This window comes from Budorcas taxicolor, chromosome 4 (assembly GCF_023091745.1).
Source record: "Budorcas taxicolor isolate Tak-1 chromosome 4, Takin1.1, whole genome shotgun sequence".
Classification (NCBI taxonomy): Eukaryota; Metazoa; Chordata; class Mammalia; order Artiodactyla; family Bovidae; genus Budorcas; species Budorcas taxicolor.
Window position 1 is genome coordinate 101463089 of NC_068913.1, and position 22451 is coordinate 101485539.

Consider the following 22451-nt stretch of genomic DNA (forward strand, 5'->3'; position numbering starts at 1 on the left):
TGTGGTCTGCAACAGGAGATGCCAGCGCATGAGGCGGCCACGCACTGCAACCAGAAACAAGCCCCAGCTCGCCGCAACTAATGAAGAGCCCACGAAGCAGTGAAGACCCAGCACAGTCAAAAACAAAGAAAGAAAGAAATGTTTAAAAGGAGTATCATGGTGCCATTGTGACTTTTCATTAGAAATATATATTAGGTCTTTGTCTCTGACACAAAGCTCCTAAAACCTTTAGAATCTCCTAAGTGCTGAGAGCTATAAAGGTGAATTTTATAGTGTTAATAAAATAACTTTGGGATCCCATCTATGGATGGGGGCTGGTTGCCTGTAAAACCAACCACGTGATTAGAGGGATGGAACATTCAAAGGCACAGATAACAACCTGGGCTTGTGATTAGCATCTGAGACTGAGGTGGGGAGAGCCTCCCAGGCTCCTCTGTCCACGGGATTCTCCAGGCGAGAATACTGGAGTTGGTTGCCATTTTAGATAGTGTCATAACTGGGTTGAGCTGTAGGACATCCAGCTGATATCTGAACGTTTCTTGTTGGTGTGGAGAAACCCCTCTCACACTCTCCCAGTCTCTTCTCCACATACAATAGAATTGGGTGCAAAACCGTTAACTGTGTGTGTGTATGCATATAAAAAAACTAGAAGGAATCAAATATTAATCATGTCATGATTAATCATGTTACTCTGAGTTATGGGAGTATGGTTGATATCTTGGTTTCTTCTGTATATTTTCCCATATTTTCTAAGTTTTCTATCAACAAATATTAATTTAAAAATCAGAAAAATTGAATTAGCTTTATTAAGTCATATATCTAAGTAGTTGTTGTTCTTGTCGTTCAGTTGTGTCCAAGTCTTTGTGAACCCATGGATTGCAGCATGTCAGGCCTCTCTGTCCTTCACCATCTCCTGGAGTTTGCTCAGACTCATGTCCATTGAGTTGGTGACGCAATCCAATCATCTCATCCTCTGCTGTCCCATGCCTTGAATCTTTCTCAGCATCAGGGTCTTTTCCAAACAATGGGCTCTTCATGTCAGATGGCCAAAGTATTGGAGTTTCAGCTTTAGCATCAGTCCTTCCAGTGAATATTCAGGACTGGTTTGATTTAGGCCTGACTGGTTTGATCTCTTTGCAGTCCAAGGGACTCTCAAGAGTCTTCTCCAGCACCACAGTTTGAAGGCATCAGTTCTTTGGTGCTCAGCATTTTTATTGTACAGCTCTCATACCTGTACATGGCTACTGGAAAAACCATAACTTTGACTAGACAGAGCTTTGTCAGCAAAGTAATGTCTCTGCTTTTTAATATGCTGTCTAGGTTTGTCATTACTTTTCTTCCAAGGAGCAAGCGTCTTTTAATTTCAGAGCAGCAGTCACCACCCACAGTGATTTTGGAGCCCAAGAAAATAAAATCTCTAACTGTTTCCATTGTTCCCCCATCTATTTGCCATGAAGTGATGGGACCAGATGCCATGATTTTTGTTTTTTTAATGTTGAGTCTTATACTAGCTTTTCCACTCTCCTCTTTCAACTTCATCAAGGGGCTTTTTAATACCGCTTCGCTTTCTGCCGTAAGGATGGTGTCATCTGCATATCTGAGGTTACTGATATTTCTTCCAGCAATCTTGATTACATCTTGAGCTTCATTCAGCCTGGCATTTCACATGATGTACTCTGCATATAAATTAAATAAGCAGGGTGACAATATCTAATATCTAGAGCAGATATCTAATATCTAGAGCATATCTACATATGTTCAATATTTAGAGTAGAGCTTATGTCCAATTCAGTTAAATGAATTGCAGTCATTGCAATATAAAAATATTATAAAGGTAGGTGACAAGAAAGAGCAATGAGGTAGACATAGTTCTATCAGATATTCAAACATAATATGAATTTACAACAAGTAGTTAATTCAATAAATATTTATTCAGTGCCTGACACTGTTTGGGAAATTGAGAAGGAAGTGGTAACTAAACAGATAAGATCCCTGTTCTCAGGTGGATCAATAGTCTAGTGGAGGATAATAAACAAGTAGATTAGTAAGCTAATTTAGGTAGTGTTTAGTGCTATGAAGAAACGAGAGAAGGGCGTTATAATAGTGAATGTTGCTGGAGGGGGGCAAAGTTTGCAAAGTAGGGTGATGAAAGGCAGCCTCTTTGAAGCAGAATATTTGAGTTGAGACTTGGATGAGAAGGAGTGAGCCACTGAAGCTTCTGCAGGGAGAAACTTCCAGGAAGAAGGAACAGCAATTGCAAAGGCCAAGGTGGGTATAGGGTTGGCAGAATCAGGAGGTGAGTGGGCTCAGCTAGTAGGTAGGTGAATATGAACAGCCAGGGCAAGTCCCAACAATATTGTGGATTGCTGAACATGCTGTGGGGGTTTTCTTGGAGGAGATGAAAGAATGACCTATAGAATATTACTGAAAATGTGGTGAAAACAATGCAGTGCTAAGATGGCACTAACATCACACAGATAGTCTAATGAGCATAAAATTCAGTTTCCTATTTCTCTTGCTATGGTCAAGTTTTTATTTAGATTATATTGGTGGCTCAGTGGTAAAGAATTCACCTGCCAATGCAGGAGCTGCAGATTAGATCCCTGGGTTGGGAAGATCCCCTGGAGGAAGGCATGGCAACCCATTCCAGTATTCTTGCTTGGAGAATCCCAAGGACAGAGGAGCCTGGTGGGCTACAGTCCATGGGGTCACAAAAGAGTTGGACACAACTGAGTGACTGAGCATGTGTGCATGCCTCAGTTAGATTCCACGTCATGAAGAATTAAGAACCTTATATGTAAACAATTTCAAGATGAGGTTTCAAGGTGGACTTCCTGATGGTCCTGTGGTTGGGACTTCACCTTCCAATGCATGGGCTGCACAGGTTCGATCCCTTGTCAGGGAACTAAGATTCCACATGCCTCATGGCCAAAAGAACCAGAACATAAACAACAAAAGCAATATTGTAACAAACTCATAAAAAATTTTATAAAAAATATGAATGGATATATTTGCATATGGTTCAAATACCTTTAAAAAAGAGAGAGAGAGAGATGAGGCTTCAAAGAACTCTATTCTTCATGTCCCAATTAAGCACTCACAAATTAATGCTTGGGTATCAGCAAGTGTTGATGATATCCAAGGTCAAAGCTGGGCCTGGGGGCAGCATACAGACCATGCTGTGTATGCTTGTGGATGCGTGAATGGGGATGGCTGTGAATCTGGATGGTCACAACGTCTGGGCTGGGCACACAGCTTGAGTTGTCAAATACAGTGCTAGAGCTAGGTACCACCACTTCATAGGATCTAGAGTCATTTTTAGAATGGGAGTCATTTGAGATTAAACAGCCTTGGCCATTTTAGGAAGGTGGTGAGATAACTTGACCAAACAGAGATATTTAGAGACATGGGACGATCCTGACTTACTGCAGATATCTGTGAGAATTTACTGAGATGCGTGAATTTCTTCCTTGTTCTGAATTATGTTTCACTTTATATTTAATTATTAGAGGATAATTTATTGTTACTACCTTGGTTTATAGAAACAAATATATTGTTATGAACAAAATACAACCAAGTGGAAAATATGCTGTTTTTCCTTTTATTAATTCATACCTATGAGGTTCGTGACATTATACAGGAGACAGGGATCAAGACCATCCCCATGGAAAAGAAATGCAAAAAAGCAAAATGGCTGTCTGGGGAGGCCTTACATTTAGCTGTGAAAAGAAGAGGAGTGAAAAGCAAAGGAGAAAGGAAAGATATAAGCATGTGAATGCAGAGTTCCAAAGAATAGCAAGAAGAGATAAGAAAGCCTTCCTCAGCGATCAGTGCAAAGAAACAGAGGCAAACAACAGAATGGGAAAGACTAGAGATCTCTTCAAGAAAATTAGAGATACCAAGGGAATATTTCATGCAAAGATGGGCTCGATAAAGGACAGGAATGATATATACCTAACAGAAGCAGAAGATATTAAGAAGAGGTGGCAAGAATACACAGAAGAACTGTACAAAAAAGATCTTCACGACCAAGATAATCACTATGGTGTGATCACTCACTTAGAGCCAGACATCTTGGAAAGTGAAGTCAAGTGGGCCTTAGAAGGCATCGCTATGAACAAAGCTAGTGGAGGTGATGGAATTCCAGTGGAGCTCTTTCAAATCCTGAAAGATGATGCTGTGAAAATGCTGCACTCAATATGCCAGCAAATTTGGAAAACTCAGCAGTGGCCACGGACTGAAAAAGGTCAGTTTTCATTCCAATCCCAAAGAAAGGCAATAGCAAAGAATGCTCAAACTACTGCACAATTGCACTCATCTCACATGCTAGTAAAGTAATGCTCAAAATTCTCCAAGCCAGGCTTCTGCAATACCTGAACCGTGAACTTCCTGATGTTCAAGCTGGTTTTAGAAAAGGCACAGGAACCAGAGATCAAATTGCCAACATCTGCTGGATCTTGGAAAAAGGAAGCGAGTTCCACAAAAACATCAATTTCTGTTTATTGTCTATGCCAAAGTCTTTGACTGTGTGGATCACAATAAACTGTGGAAAATTCTGAAAGAGATGGGAATATCAGACCACCTGACCTGCCTCTTGAGAAACCTATATGCAGGTCAGGAAGCAACAGTTAGAACTGGACATGGAACAACAGACTGGTTCCAAATAGGAAAAGGAGTATGTCAAGGCTGTATATTGTCACCCTGCTTATTTAACTTATATGCAGAGTACATCGTGAGAAATGCTGGGCTGGAAGAAGCACAAGCTGGAATCAAGATTGCCGGGAGAAATATCAATCACCTCAGATATGCAGATGACACCACCCTTATGGTAGAAAGTGAAGAGGAACTAAAAAGCCTCTTCTTGAAAGTGAAAGAGATGAGTCCATCTAGTCAAGGCTATGGTTTTTCCTGTGGTCATGTATGGATGTGAGAGTTGGACTGTGAAGAAAGCTGAGCGCCGAAGAATTGATGCTTTCGAACTGTGGTGTTGGACAAGACCCTTGAGGGTCCCATGGACTGCAAGAAGATCCAACCAGTCCATTCTAAAGGAGGTCAGTCCTGGGTGTTCTTTGGAAGGACTGATGCTAAAGCTGAAACTCCAATACTTTGGCCACCTGATGTGAAGAGTTGACTCAGTGGAAAAGACTCTGATGCTGGGAGGGATTGAGGGCAGGAGAAGGGATGAGTTGCTAGATGGCATCACCGACTCGATGGACATGAATTTGAGTGGACTCCAGGAGTTGGTGATGGACAGGGAGGCCTGGAGTGCGGCAATTCATGGGATTCCAAAGAGTCGGACACGACTGAGGGACTGAACTGAACTGAACTGAACTGATGTGGATTCTAGTGCCAGGGACTTCTACTCAGCTTTGGCAGCACTTGAATTTTCAGGCATATTCCTGAACAGTCTCTGAGGCGTCAATTTTGCAATCCTGAACCTAAGATAGAAAAGGCAAAGGTCATGCTGCCACAAGTGATACCAAATGCTGAAATGGATCCTTATGGAACTAGACCAGGCAGGGTGGATTAAGAATCAGAGATTTAGCTTGCAAAGTCTGCCACATTAGGTTGAGTCCATGATACAACTAATGACCTATTGAAGAGCTGAAATCTCACTGGACTATTAAACAACAATATGTGTTCAAGAGCAGGCACCATTAATTGTCAGTGCAGATTCCAGTAACAATACAGAGACACAGTATTTGACTTCCCTGGGGGATCAGACAGTAAAGAAAATCTGCCTGCAATGTGGGAGACTCAGGTTCGATCCCTGGGTTTGGATAAATCCCCTGGAGAAGGAGATGGCAACCCACTCCAGTATTCTTGCCTGGAGAATCCCATGGACAGAGGAGCCTGGCAGGTTACAGTCCATGGGGTCGCAAAAAGTTGAACACTACTGAGTGTCTAACACTTCCCTTCATATACATCAAGAATAATTTCCAAAAACATGCTTGTAGCTACAGGGGAGTGGATTTCCATTTAGGATACACACATCAAAGTATCTGCATATATAACATTCCTGACTAAGTAATCCTGAAATGTCTTCTTTATACATACTTACCAAAGATCATGGCATCTGGTCCCATCACTTCATGGGAAATAGATGGGGAAACAGTGGAAACAGTGTCAGACTTTATTTTTTTGGGCTCCCAAATCACTGCATATGGTGACTGCAGCCATGAAATTAAAAGACGCTTACTCCTTGGAAGAAAAGTTATGACCAACCTAGATAGTATATTCAAAAGCAGAGACATTACTTTGCCGACTAAGGTCTGTCTAGTCAAGGCTATGGTTTTTCCTGTGGTCATGTATGGATGTGAGAGTTGGACTGTGAAGAAGGCTGAGTGCTGAAGAATTGATGCTTTTGAACTGTGGTGTTGGAGAAGACTCTTGAGGGTCCCTTGGACTGCAAGGAGATCCAACCAGTCCATTCTGAAGGAGATCAACCCTGGGATTTCTTTGGAAGGAATGGTGCTAAAGCTGAAGCTCCAGTAGTTCGGACACCTCATGCGAAGAGTTGACTCATTGGAAAAGATTCTGATGCTGGGAGGGATTGGGGGCAGGAGGAGAAGGGGATGACAGAGGATGAGATGGCTGGATGGCATCATGGACTCGCTGGACGTTAGTCTGAGTGAACTCCGGGAGTTGGTGATGGACATGGAGGCCTGGCGTGCTGCAATTCATGGGGTCGCAAAGAGTCAGACACGACTGAACGACTGAACTGAACTGAACCAAAGAATACATATGGTGTGAAGGAATCACATTTTATAAAATTGAAAGGTGGTTTACTAGGAAATACAAGTATATATCAAATGTGGGTAGCTGGACAGTTGACACCCAGGATTCACCTTGACGTGAATAGACTCAGTCACTCTGCAGTCTCTGAGGTAGTGTTTCATGCTGCTGTAAAGTCTGGGAGGTAACTCAGGGGAGCAGCATGATAAGCGGAGAGGATGGGTCTTTAAGACCTGCTGCTCAAAAGGCTCTGTCATTAACAGTTCAGTCGGTCAGTCATGTCCAGCTCTTTGTGACCCCATGGATGCAGCCCGCCAGGCGTCCCTGTCCATTTTCAACTCCTGGAGATTACTCGAACTCATGTCCATTGAGTCAGTGATGCCACCCAACCATCTCTTCCTCTGTCGTCCCCTTCTACCACCTTCAGTCTTTCCCAGCATCAGGGTCTTTTCCAATGAGTCACTTCTTTGCATCAGGTGGCCAAAGTATTCAAGTTTCAGCTTCAGCATCAGGCATTCCAATGAATAATCAGGACTGATCTCCTTTAGGATGGACTGGTTGGATCTCCTTGCAGTCCAAAGGACTCTCAAGAGTCTTCTCCAACACCACAGTTCAAAAGCATCAATTCTTCGGCGCTCAGCTTTATTTATAGTGCAACTCTCATATCCATATATGACTACTGGAAAAACTATTGCTTGGACTAGATGGACCTTTGCTGGCAAAGTAATGTCTCTGCTTTTCAATATGCTTTCTAGGTTGGCCATAACTTTTCTTCCAAGAAGCAAGCGTCTTTTAATTTCATGGCTGTAGTCAACATCTGCAGCGATTTGGAAGCTCCCCCCAAATAAAGTCTTTTTATTGTTTCCACTGTTTCCCCATCTATTTGCCATGAAGGGATGGGACCAGGCGCCATGATCTTAGTTTTCTGAATGTTGAGTTTTAAGCCAGCCTTTTCACTCTCCTCTTTCACTTTCATCAAAAGGCTCTTTGGTTCTTCGCTTCTGGGATGAGAGTGGTATCATCTGCATATCTGAGGTTATTGATATTTGTCCTAGCAGTCTTGATTCCAGCTTGGGCTGCATCCAGTCCCGTGTTTCTCCTGATGTACTCTGCATATAAGTTAAACAAGCAGGGTGACAATATACAGCCTTGATGTACTCCTTTCCCGATTTGGAACCAGTCTGTTGTTTCATGTACAGTTCTAACTGTTGCTTCTTGACCTGCATACAGATTTCTCAGGAGGCAGGTCAGGTAATCTGGTATTCCCATCTCTTGAAGAATTTCCCACATTTGTTGTGATCCACAGTCAAAGGCTTTGGCATAGTCAATAAAACAGAAGCAGATGTTTCTCTGGAACTCTTTTGCTTTTTTGATAATCCAACGGATGTTGGCAATTTGATCTCTGGTTCCTCTGGCTTTTCTAAATTCAGCTTGAACATCTGGAAGTTCATGGTTCACATACTGTGGAAGCCTGGCTTGGAGAATTTTGAGCACTACTTTGCTAACATGTGAGAGGAGTGCAATTATGCGGTAGTTTGAGCATTCTATGGCATTGCCTTTCTTTGGGATTGGAATGAAAACTGACCTTTTTTCAACAGTCAACTCATTAATGTTCACAATGTTCACAGCCAGCGGACTGGGATTGTCCTTTGCATCGCTCATTTTCTTATAGTTTTCCTTATGTGGCTTGTTTTCCCATTCAATACTGGAGGACAGAGGCAATGGGGAACTCAAGTTCTTTGGAAAAGCTTCAAATGCTTAGATACAGCAATGACTCTATGAACAATGGTGTTAACACTGTAAGGCTTTCCAAGGTAAATGGATTATTTATACTAAGTTTTGAGAAACATCCTAAGGGACAAGGAAGACGCTAATTCAAACTTCCATGAGCTGTATTTTTATAACATAAACTAACTGAGTCATCAATGAAAAAAGTTTTATAAATGTTACTGCTAAGTCACTTCAGTTGTGTCTGACTCCGTGCACCCCCACAGATGGCAGCCCAGCAGGCTCCCTCGTCCCTGGGATTCTCCAGGCAAGAACACTGGAGTGGGTTGCCATTTCCTTCTCCAATGCGTGAAAGTGAAAAGTGAAAGTGAAATCGCTCAGTCGTGTCCGACTCTTAGCGACCCCATGGACTACAGCCCACCAGGCTCCTCCATCCATGGGATTTTCCAGGCAAGAGTACTGGAGTGGGGTGCCATTGCCCTCTCCGTATAAATGTTAAGCCTAACACAAATATTATGTATTGATCTGTCTGACACATTTATGTTTATTTTCTATGGGCTGGAGTAAATTTCTGTTTCAGAGATTATAGAATTTTGTTTATTGTTTGTTCTTTCTTAGATTTATTTGATGGTGGCTTTTCTTTTTTTCCCTAACCACAAATCATAAGACTGTGCCTAATAGAAAATATGGTATTTTGTGATAATTCATTTTATTTTCTATCCCCAGGTATCTTTTAGTAAAAATCCTGAACCATCTCTATAATGTTTTTTTCTGCTAGATTTGGGGAGGGGGCAATTTCATTATTGTCCTTTTGCAGTATTACTTCTGTTTTATGTTTTGTCTTTTTGGCCAGGAGGCATGTGGTATCTTAGCTCCCAATCAGGGCTTGAACCTATACTTTCTGCCTTGGAAGGTGAGTCTTAACCACTGGCTGCCAGGGAAGTGAGTCCCTTGTCATCTCTGTTCTATGCTTTAAAATATGTAATTATGTATCAATAGATTCATTGTCTCTATGAGTAGGAGCAAGAGCAACAAAAACTCATGTTATAGATATGCTGATTTTGTGGCTAAAAGGAAATGTTTGACTGGCATGCTGTGTGACATCCTTATCAGGGAGGCTACACAGATTAACCACAGGGGAGTAAGGTATGCAAAAGAACTGGCAAGAAAAAGAAGGATAATGGCAAAAGCATTCTACTGTTTCACTGATTATGAAATGCTTTTGTATTATTTCATCTGACCATAAAACTACCTTGTTGTTAATAGTTATTAATAGTTTCATTATATTATCTTGCAGATGTGGAAATGAAGCAGGGAGAGCTTGTCTGACTTTCCAAGGCCACGTGAGCTCTAGGTGGAGAAGCTGGAAGCCCATCAGGGCTTTAGGATGATACTGTTCAGAGAAACTGCAGGGGTGGGTGTACAAACATGCATCTTTGGTGAGAACAGCAGTTAAGTGTGTTAAATCTCAGGTTCAAATATACATAACTGAGTGTTTCAGAAAAGGCTCAAAACCAAGCCGTATTACTTACCCCTAAGTCCTAAAGGAGTCCATCTTAAAGGAAATTAGTCTTGAACCTGAAGCTCCAATACTTTGGCTACCTGATGCAAAGAACTGACTCATTGGAAAAGACCCTGATGCTGGGAAAGATTGAAAGCAGGAGGAGAAGGGACAACAGAGGATGAGATGGTTGACTGGCATTGAGAGGGTAACAGGCAGGAAGGCCAGGGGTCTCCTAAAGGAGGAAATAGCCTGCAAGTGTCAGACATTTTTATCTCTCTTAAGCGACAGAAGGAAACAAACTAGCAATATTTTTTTCCTTCTCTATACAAATTTAAAAGGAGGTTTCTCTTAAAATACTGTGTTGCCATAATGACACCTGGTTTCACCTGAAGTTAACTGCTCTCAAACCTTGAGATAATCAATGCATTTTTCTTACGGAAAAGTTTGTCTTAAGCTATGCTAATGTACCATACATTTACCCCAAACTCTGTCTTCAAGTCAGTTCTGCCTTTTGGGCTCAGAACCTACTTGACAAACCAGTATGTTATACTCAGATATTGTTCCCCTAATCTATGTAAATGAAACTATTCGTATGGTAATCTGTCCGTTAAGATTCAAGTTAATCATTTTATGGCCCAGGATGAACCATTTGGTGCCAAGATTATCTGAAAATACATCTTATGGCTGAGGACCTGGTGCCATTCTGAGTTTTAAGACATTCCTTTCTTTCATTAACAAACTGCTAGTGACTATATAACATCCAGCTGAAGACTAGCAGGGGGGTACTCTTTCTGCCCCCTTCTGATGCCTATGTCAGAAGCTTTCTCTGTCTCCTTGATACTTTAATAAAACTTTATTACACAAAGCTCTGAGCGATCAAGCCTCTTCTCTGGCCCCGGATTGAATTCTTCTCGGGTGGCCAAGAATCCCAGCGTCTTTGCTTGATTCAGCAAAAATCTTTCGGCGTCACCAACTTGATAGACAGGAGTTTGAGCAAGCTCCCAGAATTGGTGATGGACAGGGAAGCCTGGCGAGCTGCAGTCCATGGTGTCACAGAGTCACACACAACTGAGCAACTGAACTGAAGTGAACTGAAGGGGTATTTACCGAGGCAAATTTGCCCAAAGAATTTTCAGAATTGAAGAGCAGGCTTCATCTACTACAGTTCAAGTTTGACGCTGGGCTCTGGGGCGACCATCTGGAGAGAATCTTGCTTCTTTAAAGACCTGAGAGCCACAAGATATCTCTAGACCAGGAAGGGAGAGGACTATGACGTGAGGAAGGAAAACTGGAAATGCCGGGGAAAGTCACTGTGTTCATATTAGGGTTTCTTGACCTGGGCGTTTGGGTGGGATGATTTTTTTGTCTGTTGTAGGCAGCTGTTTGTAGGGTGTTTAGCAAAATCCCTGGCCTCTACCAATGTCAGGAACATTGCCCTTCCCCATCCCTCAGTTTAGTTCAGTCACTCAGTCATGTCTGACTCTTTGCGACCCCGTGAATCACAGCACGCCAGGCCTCCCTGTCCATCACCAACTCCCGGAGTTCACTCAGATTCACGTCCATTGAGTCAGTGATGCCATCCAGCCATCTCATCCTCTGTCGTCCCCTTCTCCTCCTGCCCTCAATCCCTCCCAGGATCAGAGTCTTTTCCAATGAGTCAACTCTTTGCATGAGGTGGCCAAAGTACTGGAGTTTCACCTTTAGCATCATTTCTTCCAAAGAAATCCCAGGGCTGATCTCCAGAAGAAGTCCAAGGGACTCTCAAGAGTCTTCTCCAAAACCACGGTTCAAAAGCATCAATTCTTCGGCGCTCAGCTTTCTTCACGGTCCAACTCTCACATCCATACATGACTACTGGAAAAACCATAGCCTTGACTAGACGGACCTTTGTTGGCAAAGTAATGTCTCTGCTTTTGAATATGCTATCTGTGGGGCCCTACGTGGGAAACCTTAAAAAAAAAGGGGCTAGCTTTTGCGGTTGGAAGCCAACATGGCGTCTGGCGGAAGAGATAGGGGCGTGGTCTACGTTAAAGTTTTTGATTGGCTCTCTTGACTTCCATACATGTGGACAGTGCGTGATTACCATAGGCTCCTGTCAAGCTCATGATGACTTGACCTTATATGCTTATTATAATTTGACCTTTAACGTGATTGGTGTAACTATGGCATATTGTAATTTGACCTTTAACGTGATTGGTGCAACTATGGGAGGTCCCTCGCAGAACCCCCTTGCTTGTCTATATAAACCAAGAGTTTGTGGCAATAAAGCGGAACTGCTCAGATGGACCCCCTGTCGCGTCTGATGGTCTCTCGCTCGCCGAGGGGCTGGGTTGGCGGGCAGTAGGCTCACCTCTCCTCGGGACCCCTTGGCTTTGCTGAGGGAAGTTCCACTGCCTCTCTCTTTCTGCGGAGCGCCCCCCGCAGCTATCTAGGTTGGTCATAACTTTTCTTCCAAGGAATAAGCGTCTTTTAATTTCACAGCTGCAGTTACCATCTGCAGTGATTTTGGAGCCCCCAAAAATAAAGTCTGACACTTTCCAATGTTTGCCTATTTCCCATGAAGTGATGGGACCGGATGCCATGATCTTTGTTTTCTGAATGTTGAGCTTTAAGCCAACTTTTTCACTCTCCTCTCTCACTTTCATCAAGAGGCTTTTTAGTTCCTCTTCACTTTCTACCATAAGGGTGGTGTCATCTGCATATCTGAGATTATTGATATTTCTCCCAGCAATCTTGATTCCAGCTTGTGCTTCTTCCAGCCCAGCGTTTCTAATGGTGTACTCTGCATATAAGTTAAATAAGCAGCGTGACAATGTACAGCTTTGACGGGGTCCTTTTCCTATTTGGAACCAGTCTGTTGTTCCATGTCCAGTTCTAACTGTTGCTTCTTGACCTGCATATAGGTTTCTCAAGAGGTAGGTCAGGTGGTCTGATACTCCCATCTCTTTCAGAATTTTCCACAGTTTATTGTGATCCACACAGTCAAAGGCTTTGGCATAGTCAATAAAGCAGAAATAGATGTTTTTCTGGAACTCTCTTGCTTTTTTGAGAATTCCAGAAAAACATCTATTTCTGCTTTATCCATATCCCTAGTTGTGACAAAATATCTCCATACATTACCAAATGTCTCCCAAGGGACAAAGTTGCCTTGGTTGAGCCACTATTTAAGATGAGTCAAGCTGAATTAAATAATGAAGATTTAAACTTCGTGTTTACCAGCCTGCACATGAACTGCATTTTAGTATTTTTTTTTTTATTGCTTCAAACTATTGTAAAGTATTTTTGAAAGCAATGCAATTAACTTGTCAAGTGCTTTTTGGGTGACCCTCTATAGTCAGGAAGATCCCCTGAAAAAGGAAGTGGCAACCCACTCCAGTATTCTTGCCTGGGAAATCCCATGAACCAAAGAGCCTTGTGGGCTGCAATCCATGGGGTGGCAAATAAATGGACATGACTTAGTCTCTAAGAGACTAAGACTTAGAGACTAAGTCGCTAAACAACAACAAAAAATCAGGTATAAATAAAAGAGGAAATTATGGTCTCAAGGTAAAAGACTAGAGAAAAATTCCAGATTCTTGAGATAATGGCAGTAGAATATTACCTGGAGAAGAAATATCTTGTCTTCCTCTTTTACATTAAATGTAAGCTGTTGGTAGGCATGTAAAATGATCTTGATGTTGGTGTCAGCAACTCCTTTTTTACCATGTGGAGTCTCTACTTCACATCAAGCTCACTAGTGCTGAATCACGGCTTCCTTGGTGGCTCAGTCAGTAAAGCGTCTACCTGCAATGTGGGAGACCTGGGTTTGATCCCTGGGTTGGGAAGATTCCCCTGGAGAAGGGCATGACAACCCACTCCAGTATTCTTGCCTGGAGAATCCCAAGGACAGAGGAGCCTGGTGGGCTACAATCCATAGGGTCACAAAGAGTCGGACACGACTGCGTGACTAACTTTAACTTTAGTACTGAATTACAACAGCCCAGAGCCATCTCTTCCAAAGTTTCTGATGAGAGATGCCCTTATGACTGTCTCCTAGAAAAATAAAATTAAAATACCATAAGCAATAAGATTTTGAACTTCTTCCAAGGAAGTCATGAATAAAGACCACCTAATTTTTACAGGGCAAGAGGCTTGTAATATCACAGCTTCTGAGTGCTGAAAGAACACAAGGATTGCTGGAGAAGTATAATATGCAATTAATGATTTCCTGATGAAGGAAAATCCATTGGTGAAAAAATAGTAATGCAAATAAATTAAACAATTAGTATTTTGATCCAAACTTTCATTTCAGCTCCAAGAATACCATTATAACTTTGAAAAGAATCTAAAGAGGGATGTAAATCCTTAAGAGAACTTTCCTGCAGAAACATCCTGAAATCTTAATATGTGTTTAACTACTCAGTCATGTCCGACTCTTTGTGACCCTTAGGACTGTAGCCCACTAGACTCCTTTGTCCATGGGATTCTCCAGGCAAGAATACTGAAGTGGGTTGCCATTTCCTCCTCCACTGGACCATCCCGACCTGGGGATCAGACCTGCATTTCCTGTGTCTCCTGCATTGCAAGCAGATTATTTGCCCATGTATTAAAAAAATCATTCACTTTGGCCACCTGACTCAAAGAACCAACTCATTGGAAAAGAAACTGATGCTGGGAAAGATTGAGGGCAAGAGGAGAACAGGGTGACAGATTGTTGGATGGCATCACTGACTCAATGGACATGAGTCTGAGCAAACTCCAGGAGATAGTGGAGGACAGAGAAGCCTGGCGTGCTGCAGCCCATGAGGTTGCAGAAAGTTGGACATGACTTGGTGACTGAACAACATCAGGGAGAAATCATTAATGACCACTTTAGTGGACATTCACTTTTAAAAATGGTTTTAGCCATCAACTATTAAGATGTTCATCTTAGGTTTTAGAAATCCCCCTTCTAATGAATCTTGGAAGGAGGTGGGCTTAGCCACAACCATAGAAGAAGATGCTATATCCTTGCTCTTCTGGGATCTCTCTGAGACCTAGCCTCCATCAGTTAGATGATGCCAGTTGGAGCCCACAGCCAGTGATATGGTGGCTGTGACAGCTGAAGGAAGACTGAGTTCCTCAGGACAGCATCTGGAACTGGGGCTGCCAGCAGTGCAAGCCATAAACCTGAGATTCAGAGATGACAGTGGCATAGTGGGGAAAGAGGTAAGAGGGGCCTCACCAGACAGGCTCTGCCTCATGATTTGGGGTGTTGTTATTGATTACATAGCCCCATGCCATTTCTTTAATTCTTCCAGTGAATCAGGGAGTCACTCCTTAATGAACTTCATTTCATGTTTAAGTCAGCTGGAGTTGGGTTTTGTTGCCTGCAACTAAGAACCCTAAATGATATAATTATTAACTTATAAGAATCTCATTAACAACTATAAAAGCAGAAAATTCATTTTCAACACAAAACTTGGTAGTAGCAGTAGCAGTAATAATAATAATAGTAACTGGAGTGCTTATTCTCTGCCGAGTACTGTTCTAAATTCACTACATCTATTAACTCACTGATTCCTGACAGCTGTGTGCTATGAGCAAGCTGAGGCACAGAGAACTTGAGGACATGACTGGGAAGATGCAGTACTGGGCTTTGAATCTGAGCTATTTGATGTCAGGGCCTGTCCTCCTAATAAAGTAGACATATGCCTAATTTGTGAAAACTTTCCTTTTCCATTGCTCTTTTAATTTTCATATTTCTTCAGGGAAGGATTCCTTATCTTTCCTTTGATCATTTCAAGAGACTTTACACTCCACAGTGAGGAATAGAAGTGCTACACCTGGAACAACCACTCAGCCAGAATAGAATCTTCATTCATTCACTCATTCAGGAGTGAATGAGGCTTAAGAGGTTTAAGAACCTCCTGCAGCAGGCAGATCCCCCCCCCCCCCCCAAATGGCCCCTCATGATCTCTGCCTCCTGGTATTCATGCACTTGCATATTCCTCTCCCTTTGAATATAGGCTGGCCTAGTGACTGGCTTCTAACCAACAGAGTGCAGCAAAGGTCATGCGATGTCACTTCCATGATCAGTTTACGTAAGATTGCAACTTTTCTCTTGCTAGCACAGTCTCTCTGTTTCCTTCTTGGCTTGCATGTTTGATAAAGTGAACTGGAATGGAAGAGCTGCCTACACAGACAGGGACTGAGGTCAGCTTTCAGGCAAAAAGCCAGCTGCTGCTAAGTCACTTCAGTCGTGTCCGACTCTGTGCGACCCCATAGACGAGAGCCCACCAGGCTCCGCCAGCCCTGGGATTCTCCAGACAAGAACACTGGAGTGGGTTGCCATTTCCTTCTCCAATGCATGAAAGTGAAAAGTGAAAGTGAAGTCGCTCAGTCGTGTCTGACTCTTTGTGGACCCCATGGACTGCAGCCCACCAGGCTCCTCCGTCCATGGGATTTTCCAGGCAAGAGTACTGGAATGGGGTGCCATTGCCTTCTCCAAAAAGCCAGCTAGGAACAGACGTTTCTTCTAAGAGCCCTTAAAGAATTGAACTCAGCTGACAACCATATGAGCTTAGAAGCAGATCCTTCCCCAGTCAAGCTTTCAGGTGAGACCCCAGCCCTGGCCAACACTTTGATTGCAGACCTGTGAGAGACACTGGAGCAGAGCTTCCTGGTTAAGTCATGTCAGAATTCCTGAATCACAGAAACTGTGATATAAATAAGTGCTGTTTTAAGCTACTGAGTTTGTGGTTATTTGTTATGCAGAAATAGACTACTGATACTGTAAAAGAAAGTGTATCCAGCACTTTTTCTAGGTAGACCAGATCCCTGCCCTTATGGAACTTATTGAGACAGGAAGGAGGTGAGGCACAATGTTTAAAAGAATGACAGCCTTTGAGGACACAACATAAACCGGTTAGAACCAACTAAGTCCATGATGGTGGATGAGTCAATTTCCGCTAGAACTTGAACCTCAGAATCTGCTCAGTGTAACACATCAGCAGGCTAAATGACGTATCTATAGGCACCATGGCTATTCCAAGGCCTACCATGAAAGGCCAAAAAAGTGGGTGATGGCCTAATTCACGGAAATCCCTGCTCTTTTCCAAAAATAGTTTGAATAATCCTCCCATACAGCCTATGAAATTACCTACCCCCATAAAAACTATGGGCTTCCCAGGTGGTACTAGTGGTAAAGAATTCGCCTGCCAACGTAGGAGATGTGGGGTTGATCTCTGGGTCAGGAAGATCCCCTGGAGAAGGAAATGGCACCCCACTGCCGTATTCTTGCTGGGAGAATCTCATGGACAGAAGAGCATGGTGGGTTACAGTCCATGGTGTGCAAGAGTCGGACACGATCAAGCATCTGAGCACATTAAAAACTGACAACCAGGTACCCTGGGGCCTCTTGCCTTCTCAAATGGTCCACACTCTGTAGAATGTGTTTCTCCCAAGGGTCCTCTCACTTTCTGAGATAAACTGTGTTCTGCTTTTGGAATATGTAGCTTTCTAAATAAACATGCTTTCACTTTACTATGGCTCACTCTTGAATTCTTTCCGGCATGAAACCAAGGACCCACACTTGGCGGCCAGTCCCAGGGACTCACTCAAGTCCTGGGATATGACTCTCCTCCCATGCCCCTCTTCTTCCTGCAACAGTATGAAAGAAATGAACATAACTTTAAGTAGTTACTGATGCACTGAGAAAAAGAAAATATAGTGGCGCTATAGTGTACATGGGACTGTTCATATTAATATAAATTAAAATGAAATAAAATAAAAAACTGAGCTCCTTAGCTGCAGGAGCCATATTTCAAGTGCTCTATAGCCACATGTGAGTCTTGGCTCCTGTATTGATTAGCACTGATTATAGAACATTTCCAACATTCCCATCACAGGAAGTCCTGTTGGACTTTGCTGAGAATGACTGGCGAAGTTTGAGGGACTTGTTTTTCTAAATGAGAAGCTAGAGAAAGCTTCTCTGAGACAGAAGTGTTTCAGTATGACTGGAAGGAAGAAGAGAAAGCCAGTCTTGCCAAGACCAGGTTCACGACGTGAGGCAGAGAAAGTAAGATGCATGCAGCTCTTTGGGTGGAAGCCATTGTGGTGTGTTTGAAGACAGTGTGGTGGGAGCTTAGTGTTAAAGGAGGAGAGGAGGAGTAGGAGTGGAAGGTATGGCAGGAGAGGGGAGCTAAGGGGCCGAGTGGTATAGGCTCATGTCCAGGGTCAGGAGCTTGGATTATGTTTTAAGTGCAGCAGGAAGCCCCAGAAGTCTTAAGTAGGGAGTAACATGATAGGATTTGTGTTCATGCTCTCTCACTTTGGTATGTGAAGAATTGATTGTTGGAAATAATAACCAACAACTGATTATTCAAAAAACAATTGCTTAATGGGGGAAATAGGTAGGTCATGTAAGAGATGATTACCATAGCCCAGATGCATGCCTGTGTGCTAAGTCACTTCAGTCATGTCTGACTCTGTGTGACGCCCTGGACTGTAGCCCACCATGCTCCTCTGTCCATGGGATTCTCCAGGCAAGAATACTGGAGTAGGTTGCTATGCCATCCTCCAGGGGATCTTTCTGACCCAGGAATCAAACCTGTGTCTCTTACATCTCTTGCATTGGCAGGCAGGTTCTATACCACTAGCACACCTGGGAAGCCCTTGAAGCCAGATACAGGTATCCTAAAGTGTGTGCAGTAGAAGGTTGTGGGAAGATGGGCAACATTCCAAACAACGAGAGTCCACTGCTATCTGAGTGGCAGAGCCCAGGAGGGCTGCTGGTTTAAATAGAATCAGGTCCTGGGCTGAGCTTCAAAAGGGGAGTTCTCTGTTGCAGGAATCATGACATATGGGTTGTACTATCAAATAGACGTATTCTAAAACAAGATGGAGAGGAATGGGAACTAGGCCTTTTCTTGGAACTAGAGCACAAAGGATAAGTCATACTAGTTCACTAGTCTGTAACTGAACAGGCTTCTTCCTGTCACCTGGGAAAAAATGGAACAACTGCAGGTATTAAGAAATTCAGTAGGGACCTCCCTGGTGGTCCTGTGATTAAAAATCTACTTGCAATTCAGGGGACGTGAGTTCGATCCCTAGTCAAGGAACTAAGACCCCTTGTGCTGCAGGACAACTAAGCCTGTGAGACACAACTACTGAGCCCTCATACTGCAACGAAAGATCCCACATGATGCAAAGAAGGTCCCACGGACCGTAACTTAAACCCGATGCAGCCAAATAAACTTAAAAAAAAAGAAAGAAAGCTGGTAAATAAGACTCATGATTCTCGGGGGGGGGGGGGGGGGCAGTCTTCCCTTATGTATTTATATCATGTTTGTTATTATATATTTGTGAAATTATTTGAGTTGCATTTGTCTAGGTTCCACAAGGGTTGTTTGTTTCCTTTGCTCAGGGTTGTATGATAATGCCTCAAGTAACAGCACTAGTAGGGACCAGTAGGACCAAACAGGACACATGTTAAGTACCAAGAACTAAGTATTTCACACATATTAACTCAATTACTTCTTGCAAGAACTCTATGAGTAAGTCCAATGATTTCCCACATTTTGTTGAGGAAATTAAGGCACAGAGAGTTTAAGTAAGTCACCCAAGATCATAGCTAATAAGTAGCAGAGTTAGGAATGGAAGCTGTTCTAGAGGTGGTGCTCTGATACTTTGTTACAACATCTCTAAATGAATGAACTCATGCACAAACAATTAAGGACCCCCTGCCCTGGGATTTCTTTGGAAGGAATGATGCAAAAGCTGAAACTCCAGAACTTTGGCCACCTCATGCGAAGAGCTGACTCATTGGGAAAGACTCTGATGCTGGGAGGGATTAGGGGCAAGAGGAGAAGGGGACGACAGAGGATGAGATGGCTGGATGGCATCACTGACTCGATGGACATGAGTCTGAGTGAACTCCGGGAGTTGGTGATGGACAGGGAGGCCTGACGTGCTGCAACTCATGGGGTTGCAGAGTCGAACACGACTGAGCGACTGAACCGAACTGAACTGGTGTCCCTACTTTTGGACAAGGAGCATGCTAAGGGTATTTTCAGATTTTTCTTTTGAGGATGAAGACATCCTGTCTGGTCTTTCATTGGATCCATGAAGGGAGCAGCTGGCTTGCAGATAACTAGATGCACACACCAAACAGCTGGATGTAGCTGGAATAGGATAGGAAGTGGCTGGAGGGGCATGCTACAAATCACAGCAGAAGTTGAGTAGCTGAGGGGTTCCATGGTGTAATGGTTAGCACTCTGGACTCTGAATCCAGCGATCTGAGTTCAAGTCTTGGTGGAACCTAGTCGCTTTTACTTTCTAATTATTTGGGGCTTCCCTGGTGGCTCAGATGGTAAAGAATCTGCCTGCAGTGTGGGAGACCTGGGTTCAATCTGGGATGGGAAGATACCCTGGAGAAGGAAATAACAACCCACTCCAGTATTCTTGCCTGGAGAACTCCATAGATGGAGGAGCCTGGTGGGCTACAGCCCATGAGGTTGTAAACAGATGGCATGACTGAGAGACTAACACACACTGAGTAAGGAAATTCTGAGAATTTAGTTCAGTCAGAGAAAATGGGAATGGGACACCCAAACCTGGGTGCCAGAAAGACCCTACAGGTGTACATTGAACAACATTTGCTAAATATGACTTTTAAAAAATGAAGATAAAATACAGGATGAAAGAAATTATAAATTATCATCAAAATGAACATATATGGATTTATTTGTTGATTATAAAAATGAAAACATGGGATTAAAATCTACACTTACAAATGTTATAACAGGGTACAACTAGCTGTATACAGGAATATTATAAAGCATGACTGATAATATTACTTCAGCAATAATGGTGTGGTCTTCTTGTGGTTTATGGAATAATGGTAGAGCCTAAGGTCCAGTGCTTTTAAAGTTTATTTTTCTTTTTTCTATAATTGCCCTTCTATTTCTTAATCTACTACTGATCCTGAGAGTTTTACCTGATAGCCATTAAAAGTGATATGATTTAGTCTTCCACATTACTCTGAAGCCTAAATTGGAAACAAATATTTCCTAAAAAGCAATTACATTTTTCTGTGCTTATTATACTTGCTCTACATATATTATAAAAGTTGAGGGCTTTATGTTAGAGAAGTTAATCTGAAATCATTCTTAGTTAAATTCATCATTCTCTGTACTTGTTAGAAAAAGTAAAATGAAATGGTAGGAACATTAAAGGTAGAGCATTGTTATATAACTTTGGCAAACTATGAAAATTAACATTTGAAAAGTACTTCACTGTGTTGATGTTTTATTATTGTTTAGCTATAATAAAGATGGAAATGTGAAAATATTCCACATTGGTTATGCTGCTGCTGCTGCTAAGTCGCTTCAGTCGTGTCCGACTCTGTGCGACCCCATAGACAGCAACCCACCAGGTTTCCCTGTCCCTGGGATTCTCCAGGCAAGAACACTGGAGTGGGTTGCCATTTCCTTCTCCAATGCATGAAAGTGAAAAGTGAAAGTGAAGTCACTCAGTCGTGTCCGACTCTCCGCGACCCCATGGACTGTAGCCTACCAGGCTCCTCCATCCATGGGATTTTCCAGGCAAGAGTACTGGAGTGGGGTGCCATTGCTAAAGATGGAAATGTGAAAATATTCCAGGTGGTTATATCTTATAAATAAAGGAGAAAATCAAGTAAATACAAAGCATAATAATAACAATGTCTCATGTAGGATTTTGAGAAATATTTTTCACATATATTATTCTTACTGCATATTTATAACAACTCTAGGAATTTGATTTCTGCTTTATTGACTATGCCAAAGCCTTGACTGTGTGGATCACAACAAAATGTGGAAAATTCTTCAAGAGATGGGAATACCAGACCACTTGACCTGCCTCTTGAGAAACCTGTATGCAGGTAAGGAAGCAACAGTTAGAACTGGACATGGAACAACAGACTGGTTCCAAATTAGGAAAGGAATACGTCAGGCTGTATATTGTCACCTTGCTTATTTAACTTATATGCAGAATACATCATGAGAAATGCTGGGCTGGAGGAAGCACACCTGGAATCAAAATTGCCAGGAGATTGTCAATCACCTCAGATATGCAGATGACACCACCCTTATGGCAGAAAGTGAAGAAGAACTAAAGAGACTCTTGATGAAAGTGTGAAAGAGGAGAGTGAAAAAGTTGGCTTAAAACTCAACATTCAGAAAACGAAGATCATGGCATCTGATTGCATCACTTCATGGGAAATAGACAGGGAAACAGTGGAAACAGTGGCTGACTTTATTTTGGGGGGCTCCAAAATCACTGCAGATGGTGATTGCAGCCATGAAATTAAAAGAGGCTTACTCCTTGGAAGGAAAGTTATGACCAACCTAGATAGCATATTCTAAAGCAGAGATATTAGTCTGTCAACAAAGGTCTGTCTAGTCAAGGCTATGGTTTTTCCAGTAGTCATGTACGGATGTGAAAGTTGGACTATAAGGAAAGCTGAGTGCCAAAGAATTGATGC

At 42.6% G+C, this 22451-nt stretch overlaps 1 non-coding gene across 1 annotated transcript; it reads left to right on the forward strand.

Annotated features, from left to right (window-relative positions):
- The first annotated feature begins 20176 nt into the window (after positions 1-20176).
- On the forward strand, positions 20177-20248 carry TRNAQ-CUG (transfer RNA glutamine (anticodon CUG)). The gene has a single exon. It is a non-coding gene; the product is annotated as a tRNA-Gln (tRNA).
- The last annotated feature ends 2203 nt before the right edge of the window (positions 20249-22451 follow it).